At 34.7% G+C, this 13,735-nt stretch overlaps 1 non-coding gene across 1 annotated transcript; it reads right to left on the reverse strand.

The window, feature by feature from the left end:
• Nucleotides 1-12,338: 12,338 nt before the first annotated feature.
• Nucleotides 12,339-12,445, reverse strand: LOC141698762 (small nucleolar RNA R71). The gene has a single exon (XR_012565265.1). It is a non-coding gene; the product is annotated as a small nucleolar RNA R71 (small nucleolar RNA).
• Nucleotides 12,446-13,735: the final 1,290 nt, after the last annotated feature.

Here is a 13,735-nt window from a genome sequence, read left to right on the forward strand (position 1 = left end):
CTCACGCTTATGTCCACACAACACTTCGCAAAATAGTATTCTCTTACTAACAGGGTAACTATTATCATAGAGAACTCAATCCAAGGTAGGTGATTATCGCAGTTCACTTTTTAAACCCATCATATATATATTCTCCATATATCTTATATTTTCTGAATCACCTTCTCACTTTGACCCTTCATCTAAGGATGATAGGCAATACTCATTTTCAACTTAGTTCCAAACATTCGAACACTTTTTACTTATTCTCATATGTCAAGGTTAGAAAGTATTCTCATATATTCTCCTTTAGGTATTCGAACTCCAACTTTTACTCTTTCCAATTCTTCTATTAGTCCTTAGTAATCTAACCATATTCATTTCTTCTCTCCTATTCAAGACATCGGTCCTTAAATGGACCTTGCTTGGTTGGTAGTTACTCAAACAACCGGGCTCCTGACCAGAACTTCATACTCTTAAGGTTTAATATACAATTGCTACTGTTCACCCCTTTGCGGCATTTCTTTAGGTTTTTTAACTTGGCATTCCTTAGCCCTTAGATGGCGAGGATGTTATCAATAAATACGATTATACCATGCAAGTACTTCCTGATACACCACATTCCTTAATTTCTTATAGATAACTGATACACTCGTTACTCCGCCTATTATCACCAAAACTACAGCGCTCATAACTCATTCTAATCGCAATCTTTGGTATGTCCTCAGGCTTACCTTTAGCTGACAGTAGTCTGATCTTAGGTCTTCCTCCAAGAACCAACTCGTTCCTTTCATAAATAATCAATTCTATGCAGGGTTACTTATTCATATTCGTCAACTTTTCCAATTCTGATAATCATCACGTAACTTCATACATCCATTCCTCTTTCCTATAAATCACATCAGTGCACAACACAGAATGCACCTTATCTCATTATTCTTTCATCCCACAATCCTGAAGTTTCCTTCTTAATATCCCTTATATGCGCTAATTACGCCTTATCTTCTTGCTTATGTCCTTGAATACTTATCCTAATATTAGTTTCCATAAAAATTATTGTTTGCTTCTTCCGGTAATCAATTATTTCCCTGGTTCCTTATCAGGGTCCTGAGCAGCTAAACTTTTAATCACATTACAAGTCTTAGCCTTGGCTGTACTAGACGTCAAACCTTTTTGATGCACTACCTCCCATGCTATCTCGGGAAGTACTTCTACAATTCTTGGCAACATGCCCTACCTTGCCACAGTTATAACATACGACTTCTGGATTTTCCACCTTACATTCTGAAGCATAATGTCCCTTCTGACTACCCTAAAACATTCAGTATTGCTTTACACCTTCCACCATGTCTCTTACCGCATTGCTTACATTCTGATATAGGCGATTTAACCGAATTGGCCTGATTAGAGCTGGCTGAGGTGTTACTAATTCTATTTAAAGAAATACTTTTCTCTCTAAATTCTTTATTCTTACTCCTTCCGACCTTTTTATGAAACTTCTGACTGAATCCTTCTTGACCTGATGCTTCTTCTATATCATCAATCTTTCGCTTCTTATCTTCTTTTCTCTAGCGGCTAACTTCTCATCAAATTCAATTACTAAGGCGGCCTGAACTATGGAAGGATACATCTTGAGTTGCAATGTCACCACTCTACTACGAATTTCAGGCTTCAATCCTTGTTGAAAACTCCTTGCCATCTGAGCCTCAGAGCACACATAATCAGGTAAAAACCTAGCCAACTCTGTGAATTTAGCCTCATACTCAGCTACACTTCTGTCACCTTGCTTCAGTTCTAAAAACTTAATCTCCATTTGATTCCTCACACAATCAGGAAAATACTTTTCCAAAAATAATTCTGTAACCTAGCCCATGGAACAGGGCTTTCTCCTTCTAACGCCCTTGTTGACTCCCACCAATAATTCGCTTCATTTTTCAAGAAATAGCTTGCATAATCAGTCTTAAGATTCTCACTTACTTGAATAAGGTTGAAAACTTTCTCCATCTCTTTTAACCATGCTCCAGCAGCTACCGGATTAGGTTCACCTTTAAATTCAGGAGGGTTAACATTCTGAAAAGATTTAAAACTAACACTTCGGTTCACTCTTTGTTGTTGCTGCTGCAACAGTAGTTGCTGTTGCTGAACCTGTTGGATTAACTGCAACTGCTGTTGATGCTGCTGACGCAACAAGTCTAGAATTTCATTTATAGCTGGACTCTCGTAAAACTACTACTATTTTCTTTAGACTGGGTAGCTTTCTTGGGTGGCATCTTCCTGAAATATATAAATGAGTTTATTCAATAACAAAAATATTTAACAAAAGGTATCACCATTTAAACGATGCACCTGTATCAGGAAAATGCTACCCAATCACAGTACCCATGTCTTTAATATCGGGGTCCATTTACAAAAGAAATTTATATTAGCAGCATTAACAATAATAGCAATAATAACAGTAGCAGAATCAACAACAGTACAGAAAACTGAAATATAAATAACTAGTCACCGTAGCATGGCTCCTTAAGACAACAGCAACTGACTAACTTTCCGTCATTGCTCCATTACCATATCAACACTAATCTGCTACACTATGGAACTTGGCTGGCTATATCAAACACCAATTGCATAAATCAACTAGTATATCAGGTCAGCTTAAGGAACACTGCACTCTTCTAGGCACCATAGTCTAATTCCAACCAATCATTCTTCTAAGGAGGATTTTTTATTACCCATAAAGAATTCCTCAACCACTGATTTACTCTCCCAAGTCTATAATTCCATCATTAAGTCCTAAACTCTCACGGTTACCATTATTCTTAAATGATATCTTGATATAGGACTCATGTTCTTCTCAACAGTCGCTCTTACTTGCTTTCCATAACGAGGACCATCTAATCGCAGAAATTCATTACCATAGAAAATCCAATAAAATTTCCGACTCGAGGGAATCGAATAAGAAGAAACAGTGAGGAAGATGTAGGTATGACTGGGAGCAACCATACAAGTACGTAAGATGGGCAGTCTTAGTACCATACGGTAACAACACATAATTCAGTGGCGTCCCACCAGACCCTTTTGTCATATAGACAAATGGTCAACTCATATGCACTGTTTGCCCCAATCAACCGATAGAGTCTCCGAGAAAAGAAACAATGCTTAAATAGAGATTGACAAATAAGGAGGGAGAAAAATCTGATTTATAACTAAACCAGCAGAACCCTGAGTGGTTTTCCTCCGAGTTCCCAACTTTCTCACAGGAAAAGTAAGCAACATATAGGATAAGAAACAATAACTCTAGAAACAAAATTCGTTTCAAGGAAGAAGTATAAAGGTTCAAAGATATCACCTCCCGATTCAATCCACATGCACTATAAAACTTGGTCGTCATAGCAGCCTCTGACTATTATCATGTTATCCGAACTCACCAAGGTCACACAATTGGGCCTATAACATTCCTTGACATAGAAGAGGTAATATTTAGGAATAACGCTGGCATCCTCTCAACTGCCACAACAAGGCCCCGCTCAACGCTGAATCCTCACAACCAAACTCATTTTCTTGAGAAAACTAAAAATCTCTATCGAACATTACTAATAATACATATATGAAGGGAACGTACTCTAGGTTAGGGCTGTTCCAGTCAATCCTCAACAAACGTCAGGGTTACATTTCCGAAACCCTTGACTAAACCCATAGACTTGCTCCTCTAGTTGAGTTGCTGACCCACATCTATATATAAACCTTCCTATACTCTTTTGACTCTATTCTTAACCTAAATCAGGGACTCAAACCTGTAGCTCTGATACCAACTGTGACGGGCTCAACCCCGGGGTCAGGAGTTGACGTAATCAACAACAACCATAAGATAAACAATTCAATAACGGGATATAACTACGACCCCTTTACCAAGATCTTTGCCAGGTTTAAGTATGATTTAGGTTACAACTATTATAACACCAACTTACTACAATTTATCCTGATGCAATTAACCTAATATAGCAACTTAACAGACAATCTTTGGTCCAGCATAACTATCTCAGAGGAGCCTGACTCCAAAAGGAACTGGAAATCTGCCCTGACCACCGCGGAAGAATCTCCTAAGCATCTGCAATATATATAAAATATTCTGCAAGGGTGAGCAATTGCTTGCTCAGCAGTACCATTATATGAATAACAATAAAATAATGTATGATAAAACAGTGATAGGAACAGAATTCATAACTCGTTAGAAAACATTTATAACCGGATATTCAAAACTAGCATGCTTCCAAAAACAACAATATTAGTCGTGTGCTGTGTATAATTACCATAATCAAGGCTTAGCATGTTATTTCATTTTCACATAAATTGTCTCAATAAGTTGATTTGTTAAATCAATTTTAAAACTGAATCAATCAAATCTATTGGACGTTTAACGGTGAAGATAGCTGATCAGTCTACCCTCACCGGACAGCGACTAGCGGCCATCCAGAAATAGAATGTGTTCCGGAACTTGGGAAAAGACTAGCTAGGTCTTTCCCCCATGCTGGACTAATCGGTTAAATAGAATGCCCAATCCAATTAGGCACTTACGCAACCACATACTGGGCCGTTACCAAATAACGGGCCTCTTACACAACTCCAATATATCCACTGAATTCCCTTTTTGCCTCTTTCCAAAATTCCACAACATAGTTGGATCAAAACAGTCTCTTTATCCAGTTTCCAAAATCACTGTCACCTATCTCTTTTTAAAACTAATCTGTCACAGCACACTATTTAATACTCTTTTCATTTAAATCACGTTTAGAGATAGGTGTTTTCAGAAGTTACTTTTTCCCAAAACATAATTTTAAACAATATTTTTCAAATACAGGGAATAAGTAACTTAAAACGTTTCTGTTCCATTACGAGAATAAAATATTTAGCTATTCATATATACTGAACCATAAAAGAATGGTCAGGGGTACTTGCCTTGCAGAGCGTTACCACTATTACCGATCGACCTTGGACTAATTTTTGAAGAATTCGGGATTTAAATACAGATTTTACAAATAAATGCAGTTAGACAATCATATAGGGTTAAATAATTGTTGAAATATTGATTTCTAAATTATAAAGTCATAAAAACAATTTTAGAGACAATCCACATATTTACACAAATAAACTTGTATTAAATCCACTTTTAATAGTGAAAACAATTCAATAAAAGTCCATAATTAATTACACAACCACCATGGACACCGTAATTCACACACATAGATAAAAGTAAAACAACACATAGCTGACAGAAGTTATACACATATATTATCCAATTAATAATTTCATAATTACACTTTAATTAAATATAAAAGTATACGAGTCGTTACAGATGTGCTGTGCATTATTTTTTGATAAGCATAATAGGCAATATATATCTATATTTTGAAAACTATGATATATTTGAATTTGAATGGGTAAATGTGTGTATTGTCATCAACCATATCTCTTCTTAGTTATAGTTATTATAGAATTGGAGCTGAAGAAAGGCCTAATTAAAAATATTGATTTGTAACTATAGATCAAAGAGAGACATGAAAGTAAGAAAGATGCTTTGTAATTGCATGAAGTACCATGGCTACTTATTAAATGAGAGAAATGCACCTCACATCTAAATAAAATTAGATCTTCTAATGGAAGCATTTCAAATTGCAAATAAACAATCTTAAAATTATATATGCCCCCAATATACACATAAACACATGTGTGTATGGGCATCATTTTGTTAGCACAAAAATTAATAATGAAATGATAAAATGATAAAAAAAATGCACTAAACAGACCGAAAATATTACGAGGAAAGAGTATGTGTTGGTGCTCACTAATTTTTTGATATGGTTGGAAACCTCTTCCTCTTAGATATGTTTTATCCATCTCTAGCTCTAGTGAAGTGAGAAATGCTAATTGTATAGTGTGTTTAAATGAACACAAGAGAGTTGTAGGAGTTGCATATTACACGTGCCTTTGGCATGTGGCAAAGACGTGATGAACGAGAAAATGAAGGGCAATATTATAATTTGGTCTTGTTTATCTCTAGTATATTATGTTTGAGTTATTAGTGAAAGTTAAATTTTGATGGTTAGTCCCCATTTCCAAATATGCTCACCTTTCACTGTGTCTAAATTCTTTGTATTTTATCAACAACATCGTCTCCTCTCTTGCTCACCGTCTCTTTAAAATTTAAAATTGTAATTGAACCTTCTAATGTACATTTTATAATTTTATTATATTTAATTATATTTTCTAATCATCTTAACAATCAAATATATTTTTTATTCCATATTTTTATCAAAATTTATTGATTGATTTTGTTTAACTGAATTACTATTAAAATTATTTATATAAAATAAGTTAAATTTCTAAAAATGATACCAACAATATCAAAAACATCAAAATATAATTAATTCAAAATGCTATTTTTAAAAAAAAAAATAATGATTGTTATATTGATCTTACACTAAGTTATTTATTGTGAAAATCAAACTAAATGCTTATATATAATTGAAAAAAGTGGTTGATTTGATAGGGTTTTGTTAACAAAAATAATTGTAAACATAAAAAATATTTTAATAATAAATAATATTATAGTATTAACCATGAGTTATTACTAAACCCAGTTACTAATTAGCATGTTTGAATTTTATTTTAAAATTTTAAATTTTAGAAAAAGTTGAAAACAACTAATATAATATAATACTAACCCATATTTAAATTAAAATTTATAAAATTTGTAGCTAGGAAAATAATTAAAGAAAAAATTAATAAGCACAAAAATTTTAATAATTTTAAAACTTTAGGAACATAATAAAAAAAGTTGAGTTAATATATTGCAACCTTATGCAAACACCCATTGATAATGTAAATATTTATTTTTGGTAATATTTACACTTGAGAACTTATATGTATTTTTATAAATTCGAACCTGAGAACTTATTTTAGTCTTTGAATCTAACAGGCTGTGATTATTTGATGAAGAAAATCCGACTATCCTAATCGAAATGAGGATTAACCAAACTAAAATGTATACCACATTCGGGTTATTATAGTATAGTATAGTATTGATATGTCTAAATTTGGATACTCCAACCATCTAAAATCCCCTTAGCTAAAAATATAGCCAACCTCCTCTTATTGGCTAAACTTTTGTGAATCTCTAGAAAGCTGTAGCAAATCTCTAAGCATAAATTTAACATTATAACGGTCCCTAGTAGAGCAGCTCAGTTACACGTTCAGTAAATTTTACATAATCATCATTTTATATTATTTTAGACACCATTAACGCTAATATCGGATGCTCTAATGTGGTATAGAAAAAAATGTTTAAAGTATGTATGCACATTTAAAAAGGTTGTACATTCTAAAATAAAGCATAAAAGTAATTCTAAACATAATTAATATAAACTAAAATTTCTTTGAACATTATAATCAAAATTTTATAATTTGTCAAATATAACTTTAGAAAAATCTATAAGATTCTCCAAAATTAAATGTAATCTCTTAAATAATGGCTGGTATTACTATATATATATGATCAATTATAAACCTACCTTAAAATAATACTAAAAACACCCTTATTTAGTACTATCCACCCACCTCACTTTTATTTCACTGTACTGAATCCCCTTAACTTATAAGGCCTATCGCAAACTTAACTTATCTCATTACACTACACCATATAAGGCCTATCGCAACGCCCCCTTGAAGAATGTTACCTGATATGTTACCCTATATATGGTACTCGTAAGCTAATCAACATTGTGGTTTTTTTTATCGTACGGAACCCGCAGTCGCTACCATTCGGGTGCACACTGGATAAACCCACGGGCTCACGCAATAGCCTGCAAACTACGTGAACCAAGGTAAATCGCATTTAAGTGACAGACTCTGGCTCAGGAGGTATATTCATATATTCTCCTCCACAGGATTCGAATATGTGACCAAGAGAATTGTTATCTCCTCTTTAACCAACTGAACCAACCATTGGGTGTTGTTTTTGTGTTACCTTAGCCAAAAAATTGATGTTGCATTAGGTAGAAAGTGTTGCAGCTTGGAGCATTTTTGTCAAAGTGTTACCTTAGAGTATTGAAACATAATTATAATATTTTTATGATTAAATATTAATTTTAATTCATTTTTCAAGAATCTAAGCTGATATACTAATATAAATTTAATAAATGAGATATGTGATACACGAATATCTTTATAACAAAATTAAAAAAAATAAAAAAATGTAATATACAAATTTATATAAAATATTAAAATACATAAAAATTGTATAATAATTTGAATATTAATTATTACATAACTGTTGCAGTTTGGGCATGAACATATATCCAAATTATGGGCCCAGTAATTTGTAGAGAGGGGGAAATTTTGGGGAAAAATCTATCCAAATCTTTTTAGAAAAATTGAGAATTTTGGCAAGTCAAACTAGTCCGCCTCTCATTCTATCTCAACACACACTCTCTCGTTACCCATCTCTCTCAGCACACTCTCTCTGTCTACCACTCTCTCGTTACTCTCTCTCTCTCTTTGGGTGCAAGTAGACACGCAATGGCTACATGGTTTGAGAATAATATTTCCTAGGGAAAACCATTCAAACCCACTTCAATTCAAATGGAGGTTCAGTTTATTTGAATAACATCCCTCACAACTATTGACTAAGATACACTTTACAAAAATGTTCAGACAATAAGTAAAACTATTTTGATTTGTCAAGATAGGAAACCCTTAACAGTGGTAGTCCCTTTTTAAAGGGAACCAGGGTTTGAGAATACTATCTAACTAGAAGATGTAGTTAAATTCCCTCTAGTATACTGGAGTTTCGTGAAAGTGAAGAACACATCCATATAACCAAAGAAATGATTTAATGCTAAATCATTAATTATGTGAGTTCAGTTGTCATTTCAGAACAAGAGGCATCTCACTCATTGAGACAATGCCTTTCTTAAATTCAGATTGATGTGATACATGTCTCTGCAAAATTACAACCAAAATCTTGTAAATCAATCTTGAAATCAAACTCATATAATCACCGTAGCAGATCACCTACTCATCTCATGAATGTGGGTTAAGTACCAATACCTCAAGGCAGTTTTACAACTCTTGAATTCATGGTGAAGTCTTTCACTAAAGCTAATAATCATAAATATCTCATTTAAATCACATGTATCTAAAACTATGCTCTTAAATCTTTAATCAATTTTCACAGACTTTAACCACAGTGACATCTTTTATTCACCTCATCAGTGACTATCTATCAGCCATTGATAAGTGTTAGTCCATCAATGGCTATTCTAACAGCACAACCATTGATGGTTCAAATTGTTCGATCAACTGCTACTTCATAGCAGTTGATAAAGGTACATGTTGTATTGCATCTCCACGTGATAAAAAAATTACTTTAACATATATAGGTATGAAGGAAGGGAGTGAACACTCTGAAAGTAGGGAACTGCTCTGGTATTAGTCAACAAAAGAGAAGTGTGAATGAGAGGTATGCTAATTCTTCCGATCATGTAAGTAAGATATGGAGTTCCACCTTAGAAGGTGTTAAGTGGAATTTATGTCTACGTAGAACGTCCTATAAAGGCTTGGATTGGTGTTTTGTACTCAAGTATTTTATGTATTTGATTAGTTTTTGTAGTGTTTTGCATTTCAGGCATTAATAAGGGATCAAGGAGAGTTAGCATTGTTTTGGTGCTAAAGTGGTGTTAGGAGGGTGTCTAGGAAGTTTGCTCATGGAACATGGAAGTTTGTCGAGGTTTAATCACTTTTTTATATTTAGAATTTAAATTCTCTTAATGGTAATATAACATGGATATTTAAAAATTGGAGAAAACATTGGATTTCATTGCTAGTTGTTGTGGTTAGGTGTCAAATGGCTAGTAGCCGGCTCATTTTATATGAGTAGTCTAGGGTTGCACTAGATGGAGCGAAATGCACTCGTTCAGAAATCATGTGAAAAAAATAAAAGAAAAAAAAGAAAAGAAAAAAAAAAGAAAAAAGAAAAGAAAAAAGAAAAGAAAAGAAAAAAATATGTGTCGATGCATGATTGATCACGAGTGGGCTCTTTAATACTCGAGTTATTAAGTTCTTAGGGGACTTTGTGCCTAGTGACCTACGGCTTTTATAGTCTGGGATCCACTAACCTAATGCTCGCTACATGGTTATTATTGTATAAGTCTTTTGTGGACCTCACTCATTGCACGGTCAAATAAGCATATTTGTGATTGTTTATGTGTTATAAATAAAAGCATAAAACATATAATAACTCTGATAGAAGAATTGAAGTGTTGTTAATCATTTTGAGTTTAGCTTTTATTCTATTTATAACCTTGTGATTGCCTTGATGAGTAGTGAGTCATGATTATTGATCTAGTTGTGACAGTATATCTGTTAAGCAATTGCACGCACGCACATTTCTGGCTTGTGAGTTGATTTGTGGGATTTGATTGATATTTGTGCGAATAACTTCATTTGTTGAGATGTTACTTATTGGTTGGTTTAGTTATTCTGAGGGGATCATTGCATTCATGTTAGTTGCATTCATGCATTTTTATTTCTTGTTCTTTGTGTCTGTTTATACTTGAGGACAAGCATCGGTTCAAGTTTTGGGGTGTGTTAAGTGGCATTTATGTCTACATAGAACGTCCTATAAAGGTTTGGATTAGTGTTCTGTACTCTAGTATTTTGTATATTTGATTCATTTTTGTAGGGTTGCATTCCAGGCATAAATAAGGGATTAAGGAGATTTAGCATTGTTTTGCTGCTAAAGTGGTGTTAGGAGGGTGTCTAGGAAGTTTGCTCGTAGAACACCATCTCAAACTAGTCAAGAAAACAAGCAGAAGTAGAAATTCCAGAATGTCAGCGCGCCTGCGCTCTGATAGCGCGCGCCCGCGCCAGAACTACAGAGAGAAAGAACCTGTTTCAAGTAGAGAACTGATTTTCTGGACTTCTAATCTGTATGGGTTGCTATATAATGATGACTTAAGGTCATTTTTCATAAGAAGCACGTAACGGAGCTTAAGGAGAAGACATCGAGAAGACCTAGGAGCACAAATACAACAAAGGAGAAGAACAACTTGTTTATACTTGTGATTCTATAATTGAGTTGTAATCTTGGATGCTAGTTTTCTTATTTGTTAATCTCTATTGAAGCGAAAGTGAATATAGGTGTTTAGAACTTGCTATTCTAGCATAGGTTCATGTATTTGATATGCATGATTCATAGGTAATTTTAACCATCTTACTTGCCCTATGTAATCATGATAGATAACTTGCACATTAAACCGTTATATTGTCAAATTCTATAGATATATAGGGTCTCAATATAATTGGTGTCTATTCTTGTTCTATCTATTTAGTGGATGTATGGTAGTAGGGTATTCGTACAACGAAAGTTGGCGTTTACTAGTTTCTTGTTATCTGATTGGTGTCTATTCTTGTTCTATCCCTTTAGTGGATGTATGGTAGTAGGGTATTTAATGAAGTTAGAATCCCATGTTTGTGTCATATAAGTAAATCAAACCTTTTAATCTCTTAGTTAATTGCATGTTAGTTAATATCTTACTTATAAACAATCTCAACTTGTTATCATCTTAGCATTGAATAATAACCATACCATTGTTGCATAAGTGCATAGATTGAAGTTAACCTAAACCAGTCTATGTGGGAATGAACTAGAAATAATTCAATATTACTTGTGAACGCATACACTTGCGTGAATATTAGCGTGTGTTTTCGTCCTAACAAGTTTTTGGCGCCGCTGCCGGGGACTCGGTGTTAATTTTTAGTATATGTTCTTGACATCAGTGGTCGTTAAAGTACACTGACTCGGATATTTTACTTACTTGTTTGCTTGTTGCTTTTTCAGGTACTCTAGAGAGCGTTTATACTAACGCGTTCTCGATCTCGAAAGAGAACACTGAATAAAGCGGAGGAAGAAGTTTTAGTAGAGGAAGAAGTTCTTGTAGTAGAGGAGAAAGTTAATGAAGAAGCTCTTGTTGCAATGGGTAAACCAGAAATAAATACAAAGGCTTCTGATGGACTACTCTCAGCCGAATATCAATGATATTCAGTCTAGCATTGTCAGACCAGCCATCTCGGCTAACACTTTTGAAATCAAGATGCATATGCATATTAGAGATTTCATCGAGATCTGCGAAACCTTCAAATTCAATAATGTGTCTGAAGATGCTATAAAGCTAAGGCTTTTCACATTCTCTCTAAGGGATAAAGCTAAGTGTTGGTTGCATTCTCTACCACCAGGCTCTATCACCAAGTGGGAAGATCTTGCTCAGAAGTTTCTCACTAAGTTCTTTCCTATGGCGAAGACTGCTGCAATCAGGAATGCTCTTACTCAATTTGCGCAGCAATCGAGAGAATCTTTGTGTGAAGCCTGAGATCATTATAAGAAGATGCTTAGAAAGTGTCCTCATCATGGGATGCCTGAATGGATGATCATTAACTGCTTTTATAATGGTTTGAGTGTGACTTCTAGACCCATGCTTGATACAACATCAGGTGGAGCCTTATGGGCTAAGAGCTACGATGAAGCGTATGATTAGATTGAACTGATGGCTGCTAATGAATACCAGAACCCATCTCAGAGACTGACTCAAGGTAAGGTAGCAGGAATTCTGAAGGTAGATGTAGCTACTGCTATAGCTGCTCAACTTAATGCTTTGACGATAAAGGTGGATTCTTTGGCTAATTATGGAATTAATCAGATCACTAGTGTCTGTGAGCTTTGTGATGGTGCCCATGAGACAGAGCAGTGTGCTATTTCTAGTGAATCAGCTTAGTTCGTGAGCAACTTTCAGAGGTCGCAGCAACCATTTACAGCCACCTTTCATCCCAACAACCGCAATCATCCTAACTTTAACTGGAGCAATACTCAGAATACGGTGCAACAGCCTTATCAACAGTATGCAGCAAAGCAATACAACCCTACTGGTTTTCAACAATCGCAATATGCCCCAAGACAATAACTCCAACTACAACAATCTAATAAAAAATCTGAATTGGAGGAGTTGAGGCTCATGTGCAAGAGCCAAGCGGTATCTATCAAGACCTTGGAGAATCAAATTGGGCAGATTGCCGATGCCTTGTTGAATCAACAACCTAGTACACTCCCTAGTGACATATAAGTACCAGGTAAGAAGGAAACAAAAGAGCAGGTGAAGGCAATTACATTGAGGTCTGGGAAGGTTGCAAGCTAAGAAAAAGCTCAAGTTTCAGAATTTGAAGGTGTGGTTGAAGAAGAAGTGCCAAAGGAAGCAGAAGTGGAAACAAGGAAGAAAACTATAGAACACACTCCTCTTGAGGGTAATATAGGGGAGAAACAGGTCTATCCTCCGCCTCATTTTCCTAAAAGGTTGCAGAAGCAAAAGTTATATAAGCAGTTTGCTAAGTTTCTGGAGGTGTTCAATAAACTTCATATCAACAAACCTTTCGCTGAAGCTCTTGAACAGATGCCTAGCTATGCAAAGTTCATGAACGGTATTCTCTCTCGGAAAGAAGCTAGATGACTTAGAGACCGTTGCTCTCACGGAGGAATGTAGTGCTATGCTGTAACAGAAGTTGCCTCCAAAGCTTAAAGATCCTAAAAGCTTCACTGTTCCTTGTACTATCGGAAAAGTGTCATTCGACAAATGCTTTTGTGACTTGGGAGCTAGCATCAATTTGATGCCTTTGTCTATCTTAAAGAATTTAGACTTACCTAATCCAAATCCCA

Source organism: Apium graveolens, chromosome 11 (genome assembly GCF_009905375.1).
Source record: "Apium graveolens cultivar Ventura chromosome 11, ASM990537v1, whole genome shotgun sequence".
Lineage (NCBI taxonomy): Eukaryota > Viridiplantae > Streptophyta > Magnoliopsida > Apiales > Apiaceae > Apium > Apium graveolens.